Source organism: Notamacropus eugenii, chromosome 1 (genome assembly GCF_028372415.1).
Source record: "Notamacropus eugenii isolate mMacEug1 chromosome 1, mMacEug1.pri_v2, whole genome shotgun sequence".
NCBI classification, from domain to species: domain Eukaryota; kingdom Metazoa; phylum Chordata; class Mammalia; order Diprotodontia; family Macropodidae; genus Notamacropus; species Notamacropus eugenii.
In genome coordinates this window covers 711,238,991-711,265,500 of record NC_092872.1, presented here as the reverse complement: position 1 = coordinate 711,265,500, position 26,510 = coordinate 711,238,991, and the positions used below count along the sequence as shown (strand labels likewise).

The 26,510-nt window shown below is 38.6% G+C and overlaps 2 long non-coding RNA genes across 4 annotated transcripts in view; one reads left to right on the top strand and one right to left on the bottom strand.

The window, feature by feature from the left end:
* The window catches only part of LOC140521449 (uncharacterized), a 251,463-nt gene that overhangs the window by 215,450 nt on the left and 9,503 nt on the right, over window positions 1–26,510 (bottom strand). For 2 of the 3 annotated variants that reach the window (XR_011972940.1, XR_011972941.1), the window contains exon 3: window positions 7,407–7,556. This is a non-coding gene — a long non-coding RNA (uncharacterized lncRNA). Of the gene's footprint in view, window positions 1–7,406; window positions 7,557–13,242; window positions 13,748–26,510 lie in introns of those variants that run through there. The other variant, XR_011972942.1, reaches the window with a different exon arrangement.
* On the top strand, window positions 7,655–25,799 carry LOC140521450 (uncharacterized). The gene is made up of 3 exons (XR_011972943.1): window positions 7,655–7,840; window positions 7,944–8,040; window positions 25,576–25,799. It is a non-coding gene; the product is annotated as an uncharacterized lncRNA (long non-coding RNA).

Sequence of the window (26,510 nt, the reverse complement as noted above, 5' to 3'; positions counted from 1 at the left end):
AAAGCTTCTGTTTTCCAAGTGTTTGTCCCCTCATGAGAAAATGGGTTAGAACAGGGGTAGGTACCCTGAAGCCTGCAAGTCCATGTGGCCTTCTAAATCCTTAAGTGTGGTGGCTGCTTAAACATTTAGAAGGCCACATCTGCCTTCAGGCCACAGGGCCCCCACCCCTGAGATAGAAGTAGAGTACAGAAAACAGAGGCAAGGTATGGAAAGGAATGGATTAATTCTGGGTTTTCATTTTAAAAGTCAAAATTCTCTAGGGAAGGGGCAAGGATGAAACAAATAATACTGCATTTTTTTTTAGTTGTAGTTTTCAGAATTATAAAAGCAGTTTCTAGTTAACTGGACTGTAGCTCAGGGCTCAACCTTTCCACAGTTTCAACACCTAGCAAAAGAAGGTCTTCAGAGACTCTAAGCAGTGCTTCTGCTACTGTTGACAGCGCTCCAACAGAAAGGGAACTGTCCGCAGAGCTTAGGTCAGCTGATCTTCAGAACTTTTCACAAAAAATGGGGAGCGTCAAAATCTGGCAGAGCATCTCTCCTTGTTAAGCCCTGTGTCTGCGTGCGTGTGTGTGTGTGTGCGCGTGTGTGTGCGTGTGTGTGGAAGAGGTAGGAGAAAAGGAGGCCTGGAGAATGACCAAGCTCCTGTTTATGGACTTGAGCAAAAGAGAACGTGGAAGAGGACAACCTTCCAGATTTCATTCCCCGAGAAATCTATAAGAGGTCTACAGTTCTCTTATTTATCCCCTAGATATGGTAGTTCCCAATTACTAATGTCCACATGTTATATAGCACCAGATATGGAAAAAAGAAAGAAAAGATTATTAAAATCCAAACGCTGAAGGTAGGGGAAGGGATTGAGGAAGGCCATAGACTGTTATAAAAGCATAACCCTATCAACAGTTACAAAGGATTCACTTACAGCTAAGAAGTGTATTTGGATCCCCCAGATTCGCTCTCCAAGCTTCTGCAGTGGCTACTGCCACTCCAATTTCTAGACATCAATAGCACCCTAAGATGAAAATAGCTTAACCAGAAATAGCAGTGGGAAATGCCTCTAGAACTGAAAATGGTTAGCTATGTTGCATTTTTGCATAAAATTCAGAAAGAAACCAAGAAAACCAACTTAGACAAATCAAATTTGAAAAACCACACCACATTTCTCATGGAATAATCATTTGTTATATAAAATGCTCACTTCATTGAACAGATCACCACAAGACCAATTGCATTTACACCTTTCATTTGCCCTACATCTATAATTAAAGATACAATTAAATAAAATGAAATCTCTCCACAGGGTTAGCAGGTCATCCTCAAATAGCCTGACCCACACACACGTGGCTTGCCTAACAGGCCACCTACTCTTTTCACTGATCAGTCCTGCTCTTGCCTCACCCCTTTAAAAATCCAACAGACGTAGCAAGAACAAGGGGGAGGGAGGGAACAACACATGCTTAAACAATAAAGAATTTAAACCAATTCATTCAAGAAATGCAAATGAAAAGTTGGCACTCCCCCTAAATAGCAGGAAAAGCCAGGCTATTCTGTCGAGAGACATTCCTGATACCTTACAAAGTTAGACATTTCAGACAGTTGAGTGTACAATACTAGACTGATTAGACATAAAAAAATAACAGAGGCTTCTCTTTAAAGTTTGAACATTCAATACATGTTTGGGGAGAGGTAACAACTCAGAACAATTACAAAAAGACGTTGGCTTGATTCAATTCTGATCCCTCTAGAAATCTGAACTGATGTCTCAGGATTGAGCCTGACTATTGATCTGCTGGAATTAAGAAAGGATCGGGTTTCAATGGTTCTATTAAAGGGTCACAGACCACACCCTTCATCTCATACCACTGTCTCTCAAATGCCAGCCATCAGTCAAAAGGAGGACAAAATGAAAAAAAGGGAATGGAACCGTGTAAATTTATCACCACCCCTGGAAAATCAGTCCAAAGAGTATGGGTTACGTTAGAGGTTACTCACAACCACCTTTTCCCACTCATAAAACCAGCCAATTCCTTTATTTGGTAGATGAGCAGGAAACCTAGGGAGGTGAAATGACTTGCTCAGTGGGACATGGGTAGTGCCAGAGTCAGAATCGGAAATCAAGTCCTCTAACTACAGAGGTAGTACAAATTGTTATCTCCTTGTCCATAGAATTTAGAATTTTAGTAGCTAAAGAACAAACATGATTAACTAACTCCACGGGTTACAGTTTAACATTATTACAGAGCTTTCTGTGTGTAACAAATGCATCAATGTTGGCTTAAATTATAGATAAACTCGGCCAAAGTGATCTTCACAGGTTAGGGCTAGAATAGGAGCACATGTAGGGTTTTCTTCTTTTAATTCTTTAGTAGTCAAACATATGTGTTTTAAAATTGACATATCATGAGCATACTTGGGAAATTTTTTAAAATACCACTTATTCTAACATGACTTTGAACTCTAGCAAACAGACTAAGACTAGCAAGTGAAGACCAACTTCCTAGGATTACAGAATCGCAGCATATTTAGAGATGACGTGGTCCAGCTTTCTGATTGCAGAAATGGGAAAACGGAAGCACAGAGAGCTTCTAGTTTGTCCAAAATGGGCTTAGAACCATAGAACATTAGACTCCTAATCTGGTGTTCTTCCGTCTATATCCCACTAGTGCCTACTTAATAGCTAATCAAATCCAAAAATTAGTGTCATAAGACAGTTACATTCTCATACTGTCATATGTATTTTTTTTAAAAAAATTTTAAATCAAAGAATCACCAAGGTAGTATATTCATGAAAAGAAAATCACATCCAGATTCTTGGCTGATAATCTTAATTTTTTTGATTCCTCCCTCTCTTCCTAGGTATTTCTACTCTAACTTGTTCTAGATGCGTTCCTTAAGCTATTTAGTTCAGTGAAAAAAAAATCACTTTAGTTTACTCAAAGGATGGAAGAAGGGGTGTTGAGCCATACAAAGTCACATGACTGGTTTAACTGATCCTACCCCGCCTACTAGTTTCAACTAGTTATTTTGGCAAAAGAGAGTGAATGAGCTGGATCCTCACATCTGGAAAACTCTGCAGTGTTTTCAACAATCCCAAGCTGTAGAAGTTCATTGTTTTACTACTAATAACCTCTCCCACAATACCATATGGCTATATGGAATCATTGTGGAACACCACCATATGGAAAATAAAAAATTCAAGTGATCTGACAAACACTGGAAAGAAGCACCAGGCTTGTCAAGTGGCAGGATATTGCCAACAGAGGCTTAGACAGGAAACATGGCATAAAAGGCATCGTCAAGGGCATGTGGGGCCCATAGAGATATTAGAAAGATGGCGTAAATGCTATACTTCTATTCACACGGTACTAAAAGATCCAGGAAGGTCTTCATAATATTGGGCAATTTATGAACAGTTTATAAAAGGACATGGATAAGAATCACCTGGAAAGAGAAGGCATTTCTAGCACTGGAGTAATTTCTCATTTTATGTCATGGAAAATTTGCAACTGATTGTTTACAAGGTTCTTTCTACTTTCTTACCAAACACCTTGTTTATTACCCAGTAGTCAATCCATTTAGCCTTTTTTTGTCATCTTTACTTAGACAACTTGAAAATTAAAATAAGCTTCGGGAAGTGGATCAGTCTAGGACAGGGGATTTTAATCAGTAGCAGTGAGAGGCATCCATGGCATGGAAGTGTTAGAACCAGGAAAACCTGGGTCCATGACTTGCCTCTGAAATATACTAGCTGTGTAACCCTGAGCAAGTTAAACTCCCAGAGCTATGGGATAATGGTTCTCAAACTTTTTGGTCTCAGGGCCCTTTTATACTTTTGAAAATTATTGAGGACCTCCTAGAGAGCTTTTGTTTATGTGGTTTATGTCTATTGATAATTAACATTAGAAATTAAAATGTCAGTGTTATTATGAAAATATTTTTGACTTTATAGACACTTGAGAGGATATTAGAGACCCAGACCACACTTTGAGAACTACAATTCTAGGAAGTTCTCTAGGACTATAAATTATGAAAAAGATGGTGACCCATTGGAAAGTAGGGTGTTTTCATCCATAAATTCCCTACAACAATGAAATCACAGGTGCTGTCCTCATCTCCAATTTCCAATCAGCAGCATCCCCAAATTCCTAGGATTGTAGAATCACTGATTTAGAGCTGGAAAGGAACTGAGAGGTCATCTAGTTCATTTTATAGATGAGAAAACGAGAGAGGTTATGTCACTTACTCCAAGTCACATCTGCAGCAAATGGCAGATCTTCTAAAAAACAGAGAATAATGAAAAATGCCTTCCAAATTCATGTCCTTTTTAAAGAATTTCCATAAGAGTCTTCTCTTAGATTGCTCCATTTCCTATTTATTGTGTTAAGCCAGATTATACCAGATGCTTGTCTAATAGACTTTTACTCTAAGTAAGGCAGAAGAATCAAGAAAAAGTGAGATTTTAAAAAATCTCAGTGGGGAAGCCTTACTGGTCTTTTTTTTCATTTCCCTTTATTCATTTTCTTCTCTTTCTTAAGGAAAAGTCCTTAGGATTAGATATATTACCCATGAGAGACTCCTTTGAATAAGTATATATTCCATAAAGATTTTTAAAAGGAGATGGTATTCAATTAGTTCATCAAATCAAAAACATAATGAAAAAGGGAACAGATACAAAACTGAGAAAAAAAATAGAGGAAAGGAAAAGCCAAGTAAAATATTTTAAAGATAAGGACAATTTATACAGGAAAAAACAAAATGCTGGCAAACCCAGAATGTGAGGGAGGGTGGTGGGCAGAATTGATCTATCTGTCTGAAAAGTGATTTTCGATGTTGAACTAAGGATGGCAAAGATCAGCTTACAAAAAAGGGGGGAAAACAAAAGGAAATTTGTATACATGAAGTCATAACAACCATCTTTAAAAGAAGTAACAATTTCCTTAGGGAATACTTCTCCAAGTAAAATGCAAAGCATGATGACCTGGAAGCAATTTCACTAATGCACATTTCACAAAGTGGCAATACTTTCAGAAGTCAAATCAATGCCTTCTCTGAGATTTAAGAAAGGACATCAAATACTCTCAGTGGGAATGTGAGGAAGTCATAAGGATATGGGGTCCTCAGGATGTGGACAACCACCCTGTATCGGTATGGTGATTTCTGGTAGACAGCCTGACTCACTCTCAAATTCAACATTCACACAAAAACAAGCACAATTAACAATTATTTTTAGAAGGCGATAATGAGCCCAACATGGCAATTGTTTCATATACTTCATACTAACTTTTAAATTAATTATTGTGCAAAGGTACCTGGAAAGATATTGTATAATCAGTTGCTTGCTATATGAAACTATCCAGATTTTTTCATGCATTGTTATTTAGTAGGGTTTTTTTGTAAAGATACACAGAAAATATTTCAGTTATGATAAGTAGAAGCACTAGATTAGTGAGAATGAAAAATCATGGAAAAAATGGCTAGGGCTAGGTATGCAGCTGTGATGGCCCCCAGCGGGTCTTCCTATTTATAGTCTCTTTCTTCTTTAATCCACACTTCATATCATTGTATAGTCTTTGGAAGTCATCTGATCCAATGACCTTATTTGTCATGCATTCTAAGTCTGTGGACCCCAGCCCCATAGAGTCATGGAGCAATGACAAGAGGGTTTACAAATACTTATGTGCACGAAGCACGGGTTAGTGCACATAAGTAGTTTCAACAAAACGTATGAGGTGATTCAATATAATAAAAAGGCAAATGTATCTCCTATAGACTGAATGGGTAATATTTCACACCTGCAAGTACAATTACTTTTTAAGTGTACAGAGAGGCTATTGTGATAAACGAAATACAAATTCATTTAAAAGCTAACCCAAAAGAAAGAAAAGACCATCAGGTTTAGTCATTTAAAAATGGTTGGTGGAAACACAACTTGAAGAGAACAGATTTATCAAGCACTGGAGTCAAATGTGAGATGGAAAGAGGTAGATAAGTGAGTGGTAGATGAGGAAATAAGAGGCAGTGGATAGAAAAAAACTTTTTCTAGAAGTTTGGCTATAAAAGAGAGGAGAGACATCGATGGGATGGTAGCTTGAGGGGAGAGAAGGGTCAAGTGAAGGTTTTCAGGTATCATTACTTATGCTTGCACAGCATCCCTATATTAATCTATAAGCTCCCATATTATCCAAACTTTGTAGAAACTTCAAGACTTAGCATATGGTTCTATACATAGAGGATGAACTGAATTGCATTCCTGAAGGTTTCTAGGAAGATGAAGAAAAACAAGTGTGATGAAACATAGCCATTTATTTGTTGAGGGCCTTGCAATTGACTTGATCCTGTAGATACTATGTAGCAGATGTAAAGGCAGGTAGATGGTACACCAGATAGAGCGTCAGGCCCGGAGTCAGGAAGACCTAAATTCAAATCTGACCTCAGACACTGACTTGACAAGTCACTTAACGTTGTCTGCTTCAGTTTCCTCATCTGTAAAATGAGCTGGAGAAGAAAATGACAAACCACTCCAGTTTCTCTGCCAATAAAATGTCAAATGGGGTCATGAAGAGCTAGATATGACTAAAAATGACTGAAAAACAGATGCTACAGACTTGGCTTGGGAGAATCAAAGATGAAGTATCAGCTAATAACTCTAATATGTCCACTAGTGATGACATCTACCTGGATTGTTATAGACTACTATGTCAAATGGTCAAATGCAGAAATCACTAGTTCTGTAGACCTAACGCTTGTTTGCACAAATCTTGCATTTGCATGTGCAACTTGAAGAATGGGTGTGACCTAGAGAAATAATCACTTGAAGGCCAATGTTTTCTTGAATCTTATAGAAATCAAACTGAAATGAGGAGAAAGTTTTGCAAAGTATAAGCTGTGATCAAAAATGTGATCTGTAGTAGTAGTAGCAGTAGCAATAGCAGTAGTAGTAGTAGTAACAGTAAAGGAAAACTTCATTTCCTTTTTTAAAAACATATTTTCCAGATTGGAAGAGGGCTTTAAATAGCCTAAAAGAATAATGATTAAGTAGAAATTTCACCACTCAGCACAATTAATACCTCATATCAAAGCAACTTCAAAATGTGTCAAGAACATGGGGGAGCTTAGAATGGACCACTGGGAAAGAAAAACCCAACAACAACTGACTACATGAGATTCTGAGCCAAAGGCCTGATGAATGATCAAAACACAAAATCAAGACTTTGGGTTAGAGGTCCTGATACTGATCTCCCTTGATCCTGATAGATCCTTTATAGCTGAGCACAGTTTGAAAATAAGTGAATCATGGCCAATAACAACAGTAGCATGTATTTTTCATTCTCTTTGCTGTCAATTTCTGTTTGTGTGTGCATATATTTGCTTCAAATTAATCTGGAAAGAACCTTTTTATTACTTACTCTGAGGATTTTTTTCTTGCTCTCCATTCATAAATTCTTGTTATTTTGGATGTTCCTGGTACAACACACGGGGTTCTCCAAAAATCTTCATTTCAGAGGAAGCAGTGAGACTTACAAGATTCATTCTATTTCTACCAACAATCTCAGCTTCTAAGAAAAACAGAGAACAAGAAATAGTAGAGAATACTAGAATTGTAGAGTAGGAAGAGACTTAGAGGTGATCTCTTAGTATAAAATGGCACCAGGCCTGGAAAGGAAGCATTTCTTAAACATATTTACTGTGTGCCAGGGACCGTAATAAGAGCTGGGGATAGAATAAAAGTTCTTGCCCACAAAGAGGGGCATTTAATAGAGGAGACAACATGGAAACAACTAGATATATTTCAGAGTGGATGAAAGTAATCTGAAAAGGGAAAACATTCACAACTGGGGAGGTGGTTTTTGCTTTTTAAAAGTATCTAATTTTTTCTGGAAGAAATCACATTACCAACTGATTCTGCAGGTATACTCTCACCATTTTTTCTCATTTTATTACAGGCAACTGGAAAGTATAGTAGATAGAGTACTGGACCTGGAATCAGGAAGACATGAATTCAAATCTAGCCTCAGACGCTTAGCAGTTGTGTGACTATGGGTAAGTGATGCAACTCTCTTCGCCTCAGTTTCTTTATCTGTAAAATGGCTATAAATAATAGCACCCATATCCCAGGGTTGTTGTGAGGATCAAACAAGATGACAATTGTAAAATATTTAGCAGTGTCCAGCTCAGAGTAAGTGCTTAATAAATTTATAATTAGTCTTCATGCTAATGACAGCTAAAGAATGTATACAAAGCAAATATAGTAATCTTTCCATAATAACAATATCTGTAAATACTTATCCATAATTACACATTATTTCTTGTTTATATATTATTTATTACAGCATTCACTCAGTTGGAGTAAATTTGAAGTGTTCATTTCACTTTATTAGCTTGAAATTGAACTGAATTTCATTTAAAAGGGGGAATGTTTCATGTGATCACAGGAAATCCCTAATGCTGACCAATACAATCTGAGTAAAAATGTGGGGATGACTTAAAGACTTCAGGGACCTGTGATTTTGTTTAGCATGGGTACTCCCCATATTGACAGAGATCACAATCTCCCCATATCTTAGCAGGTAGTCATCAAGAGTTACTGTGGCCAGAAGAATCATCCCCCTAGGGCCAAATAAATGATGATCCTTTCCAACATCAGGTCAGCCTGTCCTTGAACAGCAGCCATAATATACATCACCTGGCCCATAGTCAAAGCCTTTCCAGCTTGATGGGACTTGTCAGAGCTAGTAAGTACTTCATTGATATAGCCTTTGAAAGCCTCCAGGGTCACCTCCATGCCATGAGGAGGGATCAAAGTCTGACTCTGATGGATAGCAAATAACAGAGTGCTCCTAGAAAACACAGTAGACTAACAGCTTCACCTCCCTTTAAGAAAGGACTGTGGGCTCCCTGGGAGCCAGGATTAAGTGGCACTATCATCATCCAAGTAGTCAGCATTCATAAATAACCTTGGAACAAATACCCAAAGACTGGGTTTGGAAGCCTCCAAACTTGAGAAGCAATCGCCCTGGAACCTACTACTAAAAATACCCAATAGTTTTAGCCAATATTTCCCACCTCCCCAAGGTGAGCATGCCAGCAACTAGTAAAATTCTACCCTAATCCAACCTTACAACCATTGACAATGTGGAGTCTTTGTTATTGACCCAACTTGTTCTCCCATCCCCACCCCCACACATAGTATTTTCATCCAATCAGTCAGTCAGTCAACAAACATTTATTAAAAATTTACTGTGTGACAGGCTCGTGTTAAGTGTGCTGGGAATACAATGAAAGCCAAAAAATACAGTCTGTGCCCTCAAGGTACTCACATTCTAATACATGTAGCATGCAAATAACTATGCACATAGAAGATAGATATATGTAAATAGATGATATTATGTAAATGTAATATGTAAATATGTATAGATATATGTAAATATTAGATAACCTCAGAGGGAAGGCACTGGAGGTGAGGACAGAGATGGGAAAAGCCTCCTAAAGAAGGTGGGATTTGAATTGATTTTGTTGGCCAGGGAAGCTAAAAGACCAAGGTGGGTAAGGAGAGCATTACAGCATGGAGGTTACCAGCGCAAAGGCAGAGTCACGAGATGAAGTGTTGTATGTGAAGAACAACAAATAGGCCAGCGTATCAGGATCTTAAAGTGTGAGGAGGAAAGTAAAGTGTAAAGACTAGGAAAGTAGGAAGGGATAGGATTGGGGATTCTGTGTTGCCACAGCACCATAACCTTGCCCTAGTATTTTTGTATATATAGGGTGGGAGTACCAACTACAGTGCTCTCCCTTCCTTCTCTATCACTAGATGTGGGAGAGTGGCCTAATATCTCTTAGGGATGAGCCTGGAAGCCTCCCAGTCCCAGAACCTACTCCATGTGAACCTACTCCTGACCCACCCTGCTCTACTAAACCTGCCTGACTTTTACATGCCCAGGGCCCAGACTTAATCAGATTCTATCTAGGACCAGAATCTCAGACCCAAGACCAAGCAGGAACCTGTGCTTATTCCATATGCAGGATATTATTTGGGTGCACTTCAACCCCAGTTATGTTGGAATGAGGACCATGTTGGAATTGGCAAGTTAACAAGCCCCTGAGGAGTTCTTCAGCAGTTACTCACAGTCCCCTTAATCAATCTCCTTGAGAGCTCAATTTCCTCCCTGGTATTTGAGAGAGTATGGTCTGATGCTTCCCATCATCATCACAGTATCCTGTGGGAACCTTAGTTGGTGACTATCCACACCCTATGACTGACAAACTTCCACATTTTCCCTTCCTAATCCTTGTGATTCCAAGTCTCTGACAGAAAAGCTTCCTTTTCCTATTACCATTCATTCCCATCCACTTCCCTAGTCCCTATCCTTCTCTATTCTCATTTCCTTTATTAAAAATATTTTTTTTCAAATGAAGATCTACTTTCTCTTCTTTCCACAATGCTCTGCCCCTCACTGAGAAAGTGAGAAAAAGAAAATCCTTCAGAACCAACATGTATAGTAAAGTAAAATAAATTCTTACATTGGTCATGTTCAAAAAACTATCTCCATCTCTCTACTCAGAGTACATCTGAGTCCACTGGCTCTCTCTCAGGAGGTATGTAGCATATTTCATTGAGAGTCCTCTGGAATTGTGATTGGTCATTGTACTAATCAGAGTTCCTAAGACTTTCAAAGTTTATTGTCATTACAATATTATTATCACAATTATTATTTAAATTGCCCCCCCTGGTTCTGCTCACTTCACTCTCTATATCAGTTCATACAAGTCTTCTCAGGTTTCTGGGAAACCTTTGCCTTGATCATTTCTTGTAGCACAACAGTATTCCACCACATTCATATACCATAACTCATTCAACCATTCTGTAACTGATGAGTGACCCCTTCATTTCTAATCCTTTCCCACCACAAAGAGCTACTAGAAATAATTTTTGTAGTGGAAATCCTTTTCCCCTTTTCTTTTTTTGGTCTTTTTTTGGGGATAAAGATCTAGTAGAGGTATCACTGAAAAGATATGCACAGTTTAATAGAATCATGGGCATTATTCTAAATTGCTTTCCAGAATGGATGGACCAGTTCACATCTCCATCACAGTTCGTTAATATAATTGTTTTCCCACAACCCTTCCAGTATTTACTCTTTTCCCTTTTTGTCACCTTTACCAATCTGATGGTGCAAGGTTGAATCTTACAGTTGTTTTTGAATTAGAGAAATGCATGATTTAGAGGATTTGTTCATATGGCTATTGATAGCTTGGATTTCTTCCTCTGAAAATTGCCTGCTCATATCCTTTGACCACTCATCAGATGGAAACTGGTTCTTTCCTTCAAATCCTTTTTAGGCTTCTGGAATTCCATTAATTTCCCTTCATTCTAAGCTTTTTACTCTGATATTCTTTCCATCTTCTTGGACCAACGGAAATCTGACTTCCTCCAGAAGACAATGCACCTCTAGACACGCTCTCTCAAACTGAGTTCTTTTTCTCATTGCCTCCTGAAACACTAATTCAAGAGGAAATATATCTGTCTGTATATGGATAGATCAATCGATATGAATATATAGATATAGATTTGGATATATAGATATAGCTGTAGATATCTTCTTACTCTTCACTGCTACTTCCAGACCATCCCATTGCCACCATTACTCATCTCCTCCTTTGAAGTTCATTCCATTGGTCTAACATAATTTAGTTCATATCCTCCTGACACCCATCTACCAACCTCTTTTTTCAAGGAGTTTGGCCATGTCTGAGTCTTCCTCTCCTTTGCCAACCCTTATCTTCTGATCTGGGGACTTCAATATACATGCTGATCTCCCCTCAAACACTCTGGCCTCCCAGTTCACTAATTCATGCCCAACATCTCCATTCTACCTGAGCTACCCAAAGGGTTAGTTATATTTTATATATCTCTCCTTCTGCAAATACTACCACAGAGCCACAGAATCTCAATAGGAAAGAGTTTCTGAGGCCATTAGCTCAGATGGCATCTGATCAAGAATGCTGTCTGTAACAAATCTGCAACAAGCCTGACAGATGGCCATCCAGCCTTTGCTTAAAGACCTCCAGTGAATGAAAACCCATGACTGAAATTATGCACTTTCTCACCTCCATTTCTCTAAATCTCCTTCGAGACTCAGCTAAGATGGCACCCCCTGCTGAAAATCTTTTCTGAATCTCTCTCCCTGGTTGTAAGTGTACTCTCTTCAGAAATCATCTAATATTTAATTAGCTCTATCCCCTTCAGTAAGCTTCATTTTTGTCATATTGTTGGGGCCTAGAAAAATGCCTTGCTTAATAAATGTTTGCTGAATTAAATTGACTTAATCAATATGGTTAGAAGGGCCACTAAAAAGTCATACTAAAAGGAGACTGAGGCACATCTTATAACATATCACTGAGGCTCATCTTGCACAGTGCTCTGCACTATACTAATAAGATTTCGGGATGATAGGAGAAATGACACTATAGTCAGTCAGTCAACTAAGATCTAAATAACCAGTATGCATGTCGGGTACTGTGCTAAACTCTAGGGATACAGAGAAAGGCAAAAGAAAAAGAAAAAAAGTCCCTGCTCTCAAGGAGTTCACAGTCTAAATGGTGGAGGCAAAACGCAAACCACTGTAAACAAGATATATACAGGATAAACTGGGAGGGATGGAACATATACGAGGAATATGTACTGTATAGGGGATTGCTATTGTAATCTGGAACTAAGTATCTTTAGAGAAGAGCAAGTAGCGAAGAATGGGGTTGAAGGTGGGAGAAGGGGGAATTAAACATTTCTAGACTGAGTCTAAGGATGGAGACTGGGAGGTAAAGTTAAAAGGACTTTTTTTCTGGGCTTAGAGGATGGAAAGGAGCGGAGGTGGCGTTGGCTGAATTGTCTCTGAGACAGGAAATTCCCTGCCAGGAGGCAGAGGTGTTCTGGGGGTAGGGCTAGGGGTGGGTGAAGATGAGAGAATTTAAGGCAGGTAGGGGTTATTAACCTTTTCTTTTTCTTTTTTTTTTTTTGCCAGGTTGGCAAAACTTCTAAGAATGTTTAAATGTACAATACACTTAGAATTGCAAAGGAGGTTAATTACACCGAAATAGATTTATCTAAATATTTTTAAAGGTTGAGAAGCCCTGACGTAAGGGATAAGAAGAAATATTTGCAGGCAGTGTCCGAAAGAAGTGAGAGCCCTTAGACCAGAGGGTGGCCGTCCGCCCCCACCCCAGACCCTGACCCCTCCACTCTCTCACCCTCGGCTCCGGCCGGACGCCACTACGGGTCTCGCTCTCTCATCTTCCACGCTTTCCTAGCCCCAGATTCGAATGTGAGCTGGGGACCGCGCTACCTCGGGCTCCTCCCCAACAGAACCGTGAATGGACCAATCGCTGCCTCCCTTTGTGCTCCTCATCCCTTCCCGCTGTAGCCAATTGGAGCCTCGGCTGAGTGGGTGTGGCAGGGTCTGGGAGCGGAGGAGAGAACGGGTTGTTCTGGCAACGGCTTCTCAGTGGGAGTAGTGGGTACCTCTGACTTTTTGTCGCGAGGCGGGACCCTTCGAAGAGATGCCCCAATGGGAGGGCATCAGGGCCCGTCTCCGCGCAGGGGATTGGTTGGTGCGTCCCCATCCTAGCTAACTGATGCTCGGGAAGCAAGGAAAGAGCGTCCGTTGGTTTCCAAGGAGATAGAGACTGAGGCTAATGGCAGGTTCCCTGCGAATACCGGCAGGACTTGACCCTGGGCCACACCTCCTTTCCTACAGTATTTCCCTCTTTCCAGTCCCTGTACTTGTCTGGTCTGAAAGTAAAAGAATGGGGATGGGGTATTACCCCTCCCTCTGCTTCCACTGGGGAAACTGAGGCTCACGGAAGAATGCGTAGTTAAAAGATCTAAGGTCAAAATGTAGAGAGATAGAAAAGCAGCCCAGTGCTTTATAAAGCATGTCTTAAGCCGGAGACATTTCATAATGTGGGCGACTTTCCCCTCCGAGAGAAGTCTAAACTCAACAAATTTTGCATTCTAGAATTTTAAAATCTTAATTTAAAATGTTGAAACGTGGTCATTCAGAAATGGCTGTGAAAGGTTTTATTCCTTTGTTCCAGGGAATAGAAGGGTCATTGAACAAGAATTTACTAAACAGCGGCTGTGTGCCAGGCACTGAGGATACAAAGAAAGGCAAAAACCATGAACTTATGTACCTGCTCTCTAGGAACTTATAGTCTGATGGGAAGGGGTGGATAATAGACACACACCTTGCACATACAAGATATATACCAATGAAGGCTGTAGCAGTGGAGGGGATGACAGGAAGCACCTTCTGCAGGAGGTGAAATTTGAGATAGGTCTTAAAGGAACTCTAGGCAGAGAGAGAAAATTCCACACATGAGGGTCGGCCAGTGAAAAGGTCTGGAATCAGGAGTGCTATACACAAATATAATGGAGTGTTAGGTACCAGGAACATAGAATAGGTAGAGAGAAGGTATAAGAGGATTAGAAAGGCAGAAATGACCCGGATGATGAAGTGCTTTAAAAACCAGATTACTTTATATTTGATCCTGTAGGTTTATAATAGAGAGCCATTGGAATTTATTGAGTAGGGGTGGGACATGGCTGCATCTCCCTTTTGGGAAGATCATTTTGGCAGTTGAATAGAAGATTCACTGGAAGGAAGACAGACATGAGGTCAGAGACCAACCAGAAGGCTAACTGCAGCAGTGAGTTGAGGCCACAATGTGGACTGATAACAGTAGATTCCATTTGTATAAAGCCTTACCATTTTTAACTGATTTACTGACAACATCTCTTCTGCTTCCAATAATAGCCATCACCCCCATTTTACAGATGAGAAAACAGGCCCAGAGAGAGAGGTGAAATAATCTATTCAAGGTCATGTAACTACCTGTTAAGGGCACAGAGCTTGGACTTTAAACCAGATTTTATGACTCAAATCCATTGCTTGGTCTACTCACTGCCCCTGGAACAAAAATGATCTCTGGAGATTGCATGCCATCTCCAAGTACAAAGACATCTCTACTACTTTTGGGAAAAGAAGGCAGGGATAGAACAGGGACAGTCAGGGATGTAAAATATTTCATTGAAATAACTCAGGCCACAGTGTTTCGTGGCCTATTTAGATTAAAGGTACAGTATCTCCAGAGACTAAACCCAAATCATCTCATGATACAAGTTAAGCAGCTAAAGGTGGTTAAAACTGAAAACGGTTGTCAGCTTTAGCTCTTGGAGGTAATTTGTACCTCACTTTATCAAGTTTTTTTTGTCATATTTTTAAAAAGTATTCGGAGTAGAAAGAATTACTAGAGGGAAACTTGCCAGACTTTCTACAGAAAATGAAATTGTTACAGCATTCAAACCAGATTCATTTTCAAGTAGGAATCCTACACAAGGACATTTTCCAATTATCCTTTATTATAAAATGAACTAAAGAATCTGGAGAAAGAAAAAAATGCAACATCCCTAATTAGTTATCAAACACAAGTAATTTCCTCATCCAGATTTAAGGTAGGAAAAACATCCACGAAAGTTTAATTTTAGACATTTTCAGGTTGTAGGTGACTAGCTCCTGTTCCAACTTGAAATCCTCCCCTCTCCCACCCCAGACTAAGGAGCACTTTTCCAACAGCTTGAATGAAACACTCTGGATAACTTCCTCAGCCTGAAGGTTAGAAATTTCATTAAATAAAAAATTAAATACATTAGAATACTTTCATATGAAACATTAATGAGCTGGGTAATATATTTCTTCTGGAGACAGGAACACTTAAGAAAACACAGGCCACCTGTCCTGCCAAGCAGTAGCCCTCTAACTCAGTGGAGATTAAATATAGGCAAATAATGCCAAAGGAACTATGATTTCCAAAAAGATGTACTTGGAGATGCATGCCGCCATTGAAGAGGACTTTGAAAGTAAAGTGCAACTCAGCATATTTCCAAATTAAACCCTCACAAAAAATAAAACAGAATATATCCTAACTCTACTGAATAAACTCAACAGGATTTTTAATCTGACAATATTGTAAGCCAACCCTAACCTAGTTCAGTCTATTGGGGATGGAAGAAGATGAGACACTCGTAGACCATTTAATGCTTAATAAATGAAAGATTATTTACCTATGGTTATGGAAAAGGATACTGAGCAAGAATATGGCGTTGATAGTTGGGTCAAGGCCAACACCAGCTTCTTCACCTATCAGTAGGGGACAGAACAAACAGAGGCCTGAGAATCCATCTGACTTAAACCCTATTGAAATTCTATGACAGTAAGGAGATCATTGTACACAATGACAGCAATATTGTACAGTGATCAACTGTGAATAACTTAGCTATTCTCAGCAATGCAATGATTGAAGACAATTCCAAAGGACTCATGATGGAAAATGCTATCCACCTCCAAAGAAAGAATGCTGGAGTCTGAATGCAGATCAAAGCATACTTAAAAAAAAAAAGTTTTTTCTTGGCTTTTTCCTTTTCTTTGTCTGGGAAACATGGCTAATATAGAAATCTGTTTTACATGACTGCATATGTATAATATGTATCAAAGTGCTTGCCTTCTCAAGGAAAGAGCAGGAGAGAGAATTTGGAACTCAAAAATTATATTAAAAAAAGAATGTTAGGGGTGGAGCCAACATGGCAGAGTAGAAAGATGCATATACTCTAGTGCTTCCACCCCATCCCACAAAATACCTGTAAAAAATGACTCTCAACAAATTGTAGAGCAGCAGAAGCCACAGAAAAACAGAGTGAAAGAGGTTTCCAGCCAAAGGTAACCTAGAAGGCCAACAGGAAAAGTCTATGTCAGGGGACACTGAGCAGAGTGGAGCCCAGCCCTGGCCATGTGCCACTGGGAGAAACAGGACCTGAACAGACCTCCGGGGCAGAGTTCCAAGCAGAGAGGGTCCCAGATACCTCAACCCACCAGTGACAAAGAAAGCTCCGAAGGTCAGTGTGGGAGGGCTTTCCCAGCTGGGCGAAAGGGGAACAGGGTTCCTCCAGCAATAGCCCCAGGCGATGGCAGCAACAGTGGCAGCAGACTGCAGGCAACTATGGTGACCAGGAAACAACCTGGGTCCATTGTCCAGGCAGCTCAGCTTAAAGCCTCTGGCAGTAGGGATCAACTGATCTAAACCTCAGCCCTGAGTGTTGGCCCACCTCCACCCAAAGTCTCGGGGAATCGAGCAGCTGAGTAGAATCTCAGCTTTGAACATGATACAGGGGAGAGGAGAGACAATAGGACCATCCTCTTGACAAAGGATTCAGAAGTCAAGTAACTGGCTGAGAAAATGTCCAAAAAAGGGGAAAAAAAATAAGACCATAGAAGGTTACTTGCTTGGTGAACAGGCGTCTCCTCCCATCCTTTCAGATGAGGAAGAACAAGGCATACTGTCACAAGAAGTCAAGACCCCTGCCTCCAGTGCCTCCAAAGTGAATGTAAAATAGGCTCAGGTAATAGAAGAGCTTGAAAAGTGAATTAGCAGCTTGCTAAAGGAGAACCAAAGAAAATGCTGAGGGAAATAACACCTTTAAGAAGAGGCTAACTCAATTGGAAAAAGAGATCCAAAAAGTCAATGAGGAGAAGGAGGCTTTAAAAAGCAGAATTGGCCAAATAGAGGAGAAAGTTCAAAGGCTCACTGAAGAAGATAGTTCTTTGAAAGAGAGAATTGAGTTCAGGGAAATGAATAACTATGACGTAAACCAAGCAGTTAAAAAACAAAACCAAAAGTTTGAAAAAATAGAAGACAATGTGAAACATCTCATTGGAAAAACAACTGACCTGGAAAAAAGATCCAAGAGACACAATTTAAAAATTATGCAACTACCTGAAAGCCATGATCAAAAAAAGAGCCTAGACATTATCTTCCACAAAATTATCAAGGAAAACTGTCCTGATATCCTAGAACCAGAGGGCAAAATAATATTGAAAGAATCCATCAATCACCTCCTGAAAGAGACCCAAAGAGAGAAACTCCTAGGAATATTGTGGCCAAATTTCAGAGTTCCCAGGTCAAGGAGAAAATACTGCAAGCAGCTAGAAAGAAACAATTCAAGTATTGTGGAAATACAGTCAGGATAACACAGGATCTGGCAGTTTCAACATTAAGGGATTAAAGGGCTTGGAACAGGATATTCCAGAAGTCAAAAGAAGTAGGATTAAAACCAAGAATCCCCTACCCAGCAAAACTGAGTATAATACTTCAAGGAAATAAATGGTCATTCAATGATATAGAGGACTTTCAAGCATTCATGATGAAAAGACCAGAACTGAAGAGAAAATTTGACTTTCAAACACAAGAATCAAGAGAAGCATGAAAAAGTAAACAGGAAAGAGAAATCATAAAAGACTTTCTAAAGCTGAACTGTTTACATTCCTACATGGAAAGAAAATATTTGTAACTCTTGAAACTTTTCTCAGTATTTGGGTAGGTGGAGAGATTGTACATACACACACACATATACATATATATATGTATAAACAGAGGGTGCAGGTTGTGTTGAATTAGAGGAGATGATATCCACAAAAAATAAAATAAAAATTAAGGGGTGAAGGAGGAAAATACTAGGAGGAGAAAGGGAGAAATGGATTGGGGCAAGCTATAACTCATAAAAGAGAAAAGAAAAATCTTGTTCAACGGAGGAGAAAAGGAAGAAGGGGACAGGAGAAAAGTGAAGCTACTCTCTCCACATATGGCTTAAGGAGGGAATAACATGCTCACTCAGGTTGGTATGAAAATCTATCTTACACTAGAGGAAAGTAGGGGAGCAGGCGACAAGTGGGGTGAGGGGAATGATAGAAGGGAGGACAACTGGTCTTCCCAACTTCATGTCTGGCACTGCCCACTGAACTTATGCCAAATGAAGTGAGTAGAACCAGGGGAAATACACACACACACACACACACACACACACACACACACACACACACACACCAGGGCTTCTTAAACTTTTTCCACTTTTACAACCCCTTTTCTACTTTAGGCAACTGTAGTTGGCTTTGCATGGCTTGAGGGCATGCACAGTGCAAAGTGCCCATGCTGTATGTTCATATCCAAGGCCGACGTGAAGTATAAAATGGGAAAATGCTGCCAAAAACACCTCAAATTCATTATGTATTTGATTTTAATTAATTTAATTTTAATTAATTCATTTCAGAAACCTTTTACTGTTTCCAAGTTTGGTCATAACCCACAATTTAAGAAGTGCTGCTACATAATATATACATATAAATATATGTACACATACATGTGTAATATAAAATTGTATATACTATATCATGTGCACATGATACGGTATATACCACATCCACACACAACACACGCATACATATGCATTTAATATATTGATTATAATCATCCAAAGAAAAGCAACTTTGAAAGACTTACAAACTCTGATTAGGAAGCATTCTTTCCATCTCTTAGCAGAGAAGCAATAAACTAGAGACAAGAATGAAGCAGCCATAGGAGACATGATAGAGCTAACTTATGATTTCATTTGCCATTACCACACATATTTGCTTCAAGGAAGGACTTCTACGGGAGTTGAGGGGGTGGTGGTTATGAGGGTGAAGTAAAGGTAGTGATAGTGATGGAAAAAAAGGGAAGCGTATCAATGAAATATTTTAAAAATATAAAAAAATATATAAGGAAGTTCAGAAGGGGGAACAGAAAAGTTGGCAAGTGTTAGTATTACCAGGTTCAATTTTTTTGCAACATCTAATTTTCACTTCATTTTTTTTTTCTCAGTTGCATGTAAATCTTGGAAATAGTGAGACAGAGAGAGAGAGAGAGTATGGTGTTTAAAAAATTTGAGAGAAATAGTTTCTGGGTAATTAACTTTTATTAATAATGCTAGCATTTTATTAATAAAAGGAATGGTCATTTGACCATCTCAGTTCAAAGACAGTCATGGTGGTGGGCTCAAGGCTTATATACCCTTTAAAAAGTGGGTGTTCCAGAGGGTGGCAATCAACTCTGATTGGTTAACAATTAATGATAGGTGGATCTATTCTAATGATGTAGTGGGAGAGTGATATTCATTCTAGGACAAAGAGACCACCTCTACATCTACATACACAATAGGCAGGAATTCACCTTAGATTAAATTCTTTGTGAGGTTGGGTGGGGTCTGACATCAATTGAGAGAAAATTCGTTGAACTTTCAGCAACTAAGCTTTGAAATGAGTACTTCATAAAATGGGGGAACTTGGGATCTCTCCAAATCATTGGTTATTAATAATCATTTCTCTTGGGAGAGAAGAAAGGAGGGGGAGGTTGAGAGAGAGACAGAGAGAGAGAGACAGAGAGAGGAGAAAGAGACAGGGAGACAGAGAGAGGAGAGAGAGAGAGGAACGGAGAGGAGGGGGAGAGAGAGAGAGAGAGAGAGAGAGAGAGAGAGAGGGAGAGAGAAGGGAGCGGGGAGAGAGAGAGAGAGACCCTCAAAACATTTTTTTTAAAGAGAGAACAAAAGAAAATTCAAATGGAAGCATACACAAGCAGGACAGTTTTGAAAATAAAGTACAGCATTGAATATACATACATATATACATAAAAATTTATGTTTACGCTATTTACGAAGCATGTAATATGAAATGGAGATTCACAGTTTCATATATAGTCCTTTTTGTGTTCTACTTTGGGCATACAAATGCTCTTTTTTGGTGTTTAAGTTCAGAATTTTACAAAATTAAATTAAAAACAACCCAGCTTGCTGTCCAATTTGGCAGGAACAGAGAATATGTAAAGAGATGTAATGCTAAGTATGTTTGAAAAAGGTAGGCTCTTGTTAGATTGCGAAGGGCTTTAAATGCGATGCAGAGGAATTAGGTTTTTATCATTCTTGAATATAGGAGTGGCATGTGAGATCAGTGCTTCTCAAGGGACAGTTGGAGTCAGAAACAAGAAAAGGCAGTTGCTAACAATGTACCTTTTTTCCCTGTCTAGTCAGCCAATTAAACAATCAACCAACAAATGTTTATTTAGTACCTATGATGGGACCTGCACAGAGAGGAATAATAATTACAGGAGAACTATATTAAATAACTAAGAAGTTTGTCATCAATGAATTATACTAGAGAAAAAAATGGATCAACTCTTTTATCTTTTGACAACCTTGCAAAAAAGAATGCTTTAGTAGCAGGATCAAAGAGTCACAAAGCACATATATCGAAGGAATGACTGTTGTTTGTTCACTGCATTTGTGTCCAACTCTTTGTGACCCCATTTGGGGTTTTCTTGGAAAACATACTAGAGTGGTTTACCATTTCCTTTTCTAGCTCATTTTGTAGGTGAGGAAACTGAGGCAAACAGGGTTAACTGACTTGGCCAGTATAACACAGCTAATAAGTATCTAAGGCTGCAAGATTAATCCTGAAGATTAATCTTCCTGACCCCAGGCCCAGTGCTCCGTCCATTGTACCACCTAGCTACCCAAAAGGAAGATTATCAAGATAATTGTATTAACCAAGATGACTGTAAGAGATAATTCATTAACAAGACCTAGGTCATTCTGAGACCTTCTGAAGGTCACATTGTATGTAGGATAAATAAAAGAAAAATAAGAAAATGATTGCTTATGACAAGGAAATTAATAAAAATGTCCCTTCTTATAAAATGAAACTCAAATTTCTAAAATAAAATTAATATCCTTCTATGGTAGTTTGTCATAACAAATAGAGGGTCAGCCTTGGAATCAGGAAGACCTGTGTTCAAAGTCTGCCTTTGACATATATTAACCTTAGACATATCACTTATAAATTCCAATAAAATCCTCAGGAGCCTCTTATTCATCTCTTTCTATAGAGAGAGTTTCCTCCCATCCCTGATGAACCCATAGCTTGGGACTAAAATAAAAGTCATTTTGTGGATTTGGCAATCCAAGTAGTTTTATAAACTTTACATATCACAGACCAGTCCTGTAAATCTCAAATACAAAAAGAGGAAGAGTAGTTGCTGGAAGAACACCATAAAGCTCTCTTAAGACTTTTAATCCCCAGGACAAAGGATGACGTCAACTTCAGTGAAATGTGTGTACCATCCCATTGAAAGAAAGTAGGAGGCTTGTGGAGAATTTTGATCAAAACTAATAGCTTCACTATAGAGCCAGTGAAGGGAGATAGAATATTAGCTGTCCAAACAGGAATGTAGGCACAAACACTTAAAAGAAAAAAAAAACAACTTGGCAGTTCACAATGAAGCATATATATCTTCTGCTAAATACTCTTATGGAAAGCATAGGGCTTTTTCCATTTCATAGACAGAAATGTTGAGGAACACAAAAGTAGTTTGCTTATGATCTCAATCCAGACAGCAGCAGTATCTGTGAATGCCAGGCCTTTTCCAGGTATCTTGATGAGATTATTGAATTTCAAAGAACAGACGTTTAAAAAGAATCAGCCCAAGAATCTTGACTTCCAGATAGCATTAAAAAAAAAAAATTGGCAGAACCAAGCCCTAGGACAGGAGCCATCAGAGACAGGGATTCTGAGGTCTAGGTACTAACTCATGTGGTTACTGTATTTAGAGGTTGCAATAGTGACTCAGAGAATTTTTTCCCTACATCAAACTGGTCAAGTATTTATAATACTTAGATTTTTCACTAGCATGTTCATTCAGGAAGATATATTTTAAAATTGTAGCATCAGCCACAGTGGTGTAATAATAATAAATAATGATAAGAAGTCAATATTTATATAGCACTTCAAGTTTCGCAAAGAACTTTATGAATACAGTTATCCCTTCCCCATTGCAACTTTCCCCATCATGGTTTCTATATATCAAGAGTTGGCATAAGAAATTAGATGGACATTTGGGGGGAGTTTTGCAGAAACCACATGCAACGCCTGAAATTCAGCAGATGGTGCAAAAAAAAGTTTTGGAACTCAGAAATGCCAAAATATGTGTATAGTAGCAATCTAGATGGAAAGCATATGTTTATTTTATATACATATGTATATTATATACACAAAATATGTGTACACAATATCAACATATTTTATGTTTTACTACATTTACTATATATTTACTATATACAATTTTATTATATTTGCTCTATATACTATACCATAATTTGCTATGTTACTATAACTAAACATAATTATATATTATATTTGTTTAAATATATTTGCCAATATATTAGAAATATAATTAATATATTTTGATCTAATATACAAAAATATATACAGTTTCTCTTCTCTGATGCAAAGGGAGGGCCAACAATTTTTGTGTGGATTTTCCAGATCACAGGAACTCTGCACACCTAACCCTCCCAATGTGCAAGGGATAACTGTATCTCATTTTATCCATCTCAAGAACCTTGGGAAGTAGGTGCTATTATTGTACATTCTGCACCTACCTATTTTATTTATTTATTATTTTATACCTACATTTTGCAGGTAAACAAACTTAGGTAAGCAGGTGACTTGCCCAGGGTCATCCAGCTAATAAGTGTCTGAAGCCAAATTTGGACCTTGTTGTTGTTGCTCAGTTGTTTCAGTAGTACCCAGTTCTTCATGACTCCATATGGGGTGTCCTGAACAAAGATACTGGAGTAGTTTGCCGTTTCCTTCTCCAGCTCCTTTTGCAGATGAGGAAACTGAGGCAAACAGAGTTAAATGATTTGATCGGGGTCACACAGCTAGTAAGTGTCTGAGGCCAGATTTGAACTTGAGTCTTCCTGACTCCAGGTCCAATGTTCTATCCATTGCACCAACTATCTACCTGAAAAAATATGGCATGTCCCCAAAATCTTAGTGCAGTTTTCAGCCTACAGCCTAAAGACTTTAAGACACTTCTATAGGTCCAAATGTAACTGAAATACATAAAAGAGAACAGAAATTCAAGAACTTGGATGGATGTGTAATCTCATAACTGTGGATATTTCCTCCCTAAATGTATAGCACAACACATCCATTCCTTGCCTTCCTATATGATTCATATCCATGTTTTCCCAAAGATCCTTCTCAGAGGATCCACTCAAAACTCCTCCAGATCAGGGGTTCTTAACCTGGGGTCTGTTGATTTTCAAATATACACATATATAAATACATACATACATATTTATAACTTTTTGTAAGCTGTATTGGAATAAAATTGGTTTCCTTTATAATTCTATATATTTCATGTGATGCATTTAAAAACATTTTTCATAGACAGGATCATAGACTTCCTAAAGCTACCAAAAGGGGAATATAAGATAAAAAAAATTAAGAGCCCCCACTCTAAGGCACAGGTGTATGCTGGTAATCCTTGTCACCAGAAAGGGCTAATCAAGTGAATTGCTTGAGCTCTGGAGTTCTGAGCTGCAGTAGGGCTGAGCTTGTCCTGCATCCACACTAGGTCAAACACCAAAATAATGAACTCTTTGGGAAAAGGGCAGGCCACCAGGGTGCCTAAATATGAGAAAACTGATTCAGGTCAGAAACTGAGCAAGTCAAAGGTCCCATGCCCAAAAGTGAATGGCTGCTGTGCTTCCAGTCTGGGCAAGATAGGGAAACCTAGTCTAAAATTTTTTTTTTAATAAATAAAGAACCTCTGCTCTTGATTTTTTAATACTTTATAAGTAGCATTACATTATGGCTATATGTTATTCTTTATTCCTGCCCCATTTCTAACCCACATCCTTTTCTGCTCATCCACTGCCTCAGTGATAACACTCATACTACTTTTTGTATGTGAGTCACCCCTGGAGACATAATGCAGCTTGATAGCATCCACCAAGTGTGGCTCCTTAGTCCTTTGGGTCACTTGCAACTTATACTCATCAGAGATTGTGATGTTCCAAGATTTACAGCCATCTGGCATCACTGAGAGAGATGGAGATTTGTGTCTGAGGGCAGCTTGGGGATCCTTTAAAAGCATTTCACATTTTCCCAAATGCTATTCATCCCACTTTCTTCCTCCTAATTAATCATGGATCCAACTTATTGTCCATCTGCAATGCCTGTCCCAGATAAATGCATCCATATACCGACTCAATGCCATTCAACACCATATCATAATTTGAAAAATAGTCATTTTTCATCAATTTGGTTTTTTCTATACATGTTATTAGACTGAATTTTTTTGAGTAAGCATAGATCTCTCTGAAGAGAGGTCTTGAAATGTTCTGGGCTGATTCCATCAGTAAAATATCATTTGTAGAAATCCACCTTTTATGTGACCCCAATGCAGGACATTTTCCACAGGAGTGGCAAGTACCTTTGGCATATACGTATCCCCTGTTTTATTCCTCATGGTTAATAATTAGGAAGTCAGTGAACAGAGTTACCATTTCAGTCCCATTTATCAAAGAATCTTGCTTACCAAATTTACAACTGAGACAAAACTATGAATGTTAGTTAAAATGCTGAATAGGAAGGCAAGAGAGGGAGGGAATAAACATTTATTGAGTGCCAGACAGTGCTAGTAAATACTTTAAATTATTGTTTCATTTTATCCTGAAAACAACCCTGTAAGATAGATGCTATTATCCCCATTTTACAGTTGAAGAAACTGAGGTGAGAAGGAGACTACATAAACAGAATGTCGCATACATATTAATCATGATTCCTTTGGTTTTCTTTATCTCTTTTTCTTTGTTAGAGTAAGAATTCAATGGCCAATGTACAAATTTGCTCTCTTTGACTATGCTGATTTATTGCAAGAGAGAAGGTTTGGAACAAAATTGGGAGTGATTTGAGGAGGAGAAGAGGACTGATTGTGATGCCCAAAATGAAGAAGAAAATAGAGAGAAGAAGGAAGACAGGATAAATTTGAAACAAATATGTTGAATTTATTATATATTGTTTAAAGAAATCAAGTTGTATGTAACAGAAAATCATGATTTCATATATAATCTGCTTTTTCTGTTCTTCTTTGTACATTGAAATGCCCATGTTTGTTAGTGTTGACCATGTTTAAGATAACTATGCATACACTCTCATACACACACACACACACACACACACACACACACACACTCACATACACAAGAATGGAGGGTTCAGTCCTAGGGAGAAAGGAGAAGATTGAGTCAGAAATGTCTGTGATGGGAAAATATATTGTGTCATCACCATCATGGAATTTCTTCATGGATACTTGGTCAGGTCCAGCCACTGTTCCTAATTTCATCTCATTAAGTACTATTTCAACTTTTCCATATACCACATCAGGGACTAAGGTTTTAGGGTCCAGATTTGGTGGTTCCTCTATTATACTTTGTCTTTTGATGTATTTGTGATCTAATTGATGTGGATACCAATCATAGAGATCATAATCCATGCATGAGTTTTTATAATGCATGGATATGATCTATGTCTTACTATAAATTTTCTCCCGAGGGTCTAATCAACATGCTGAGGACCTTCCTCTGGATTTCTTGACTTTGAATAGAATACCAAAGGAATGCACTGACTGCCTAATCAGTTTCCTTTCCCTTTTGCTACATGCACACCCCACTCCTTTTTTTGGTTACATATTTCCTTGATAAAAAAATCATTTATACCCTTCCTCCTGGACAATTAATTGTTAGTAATATG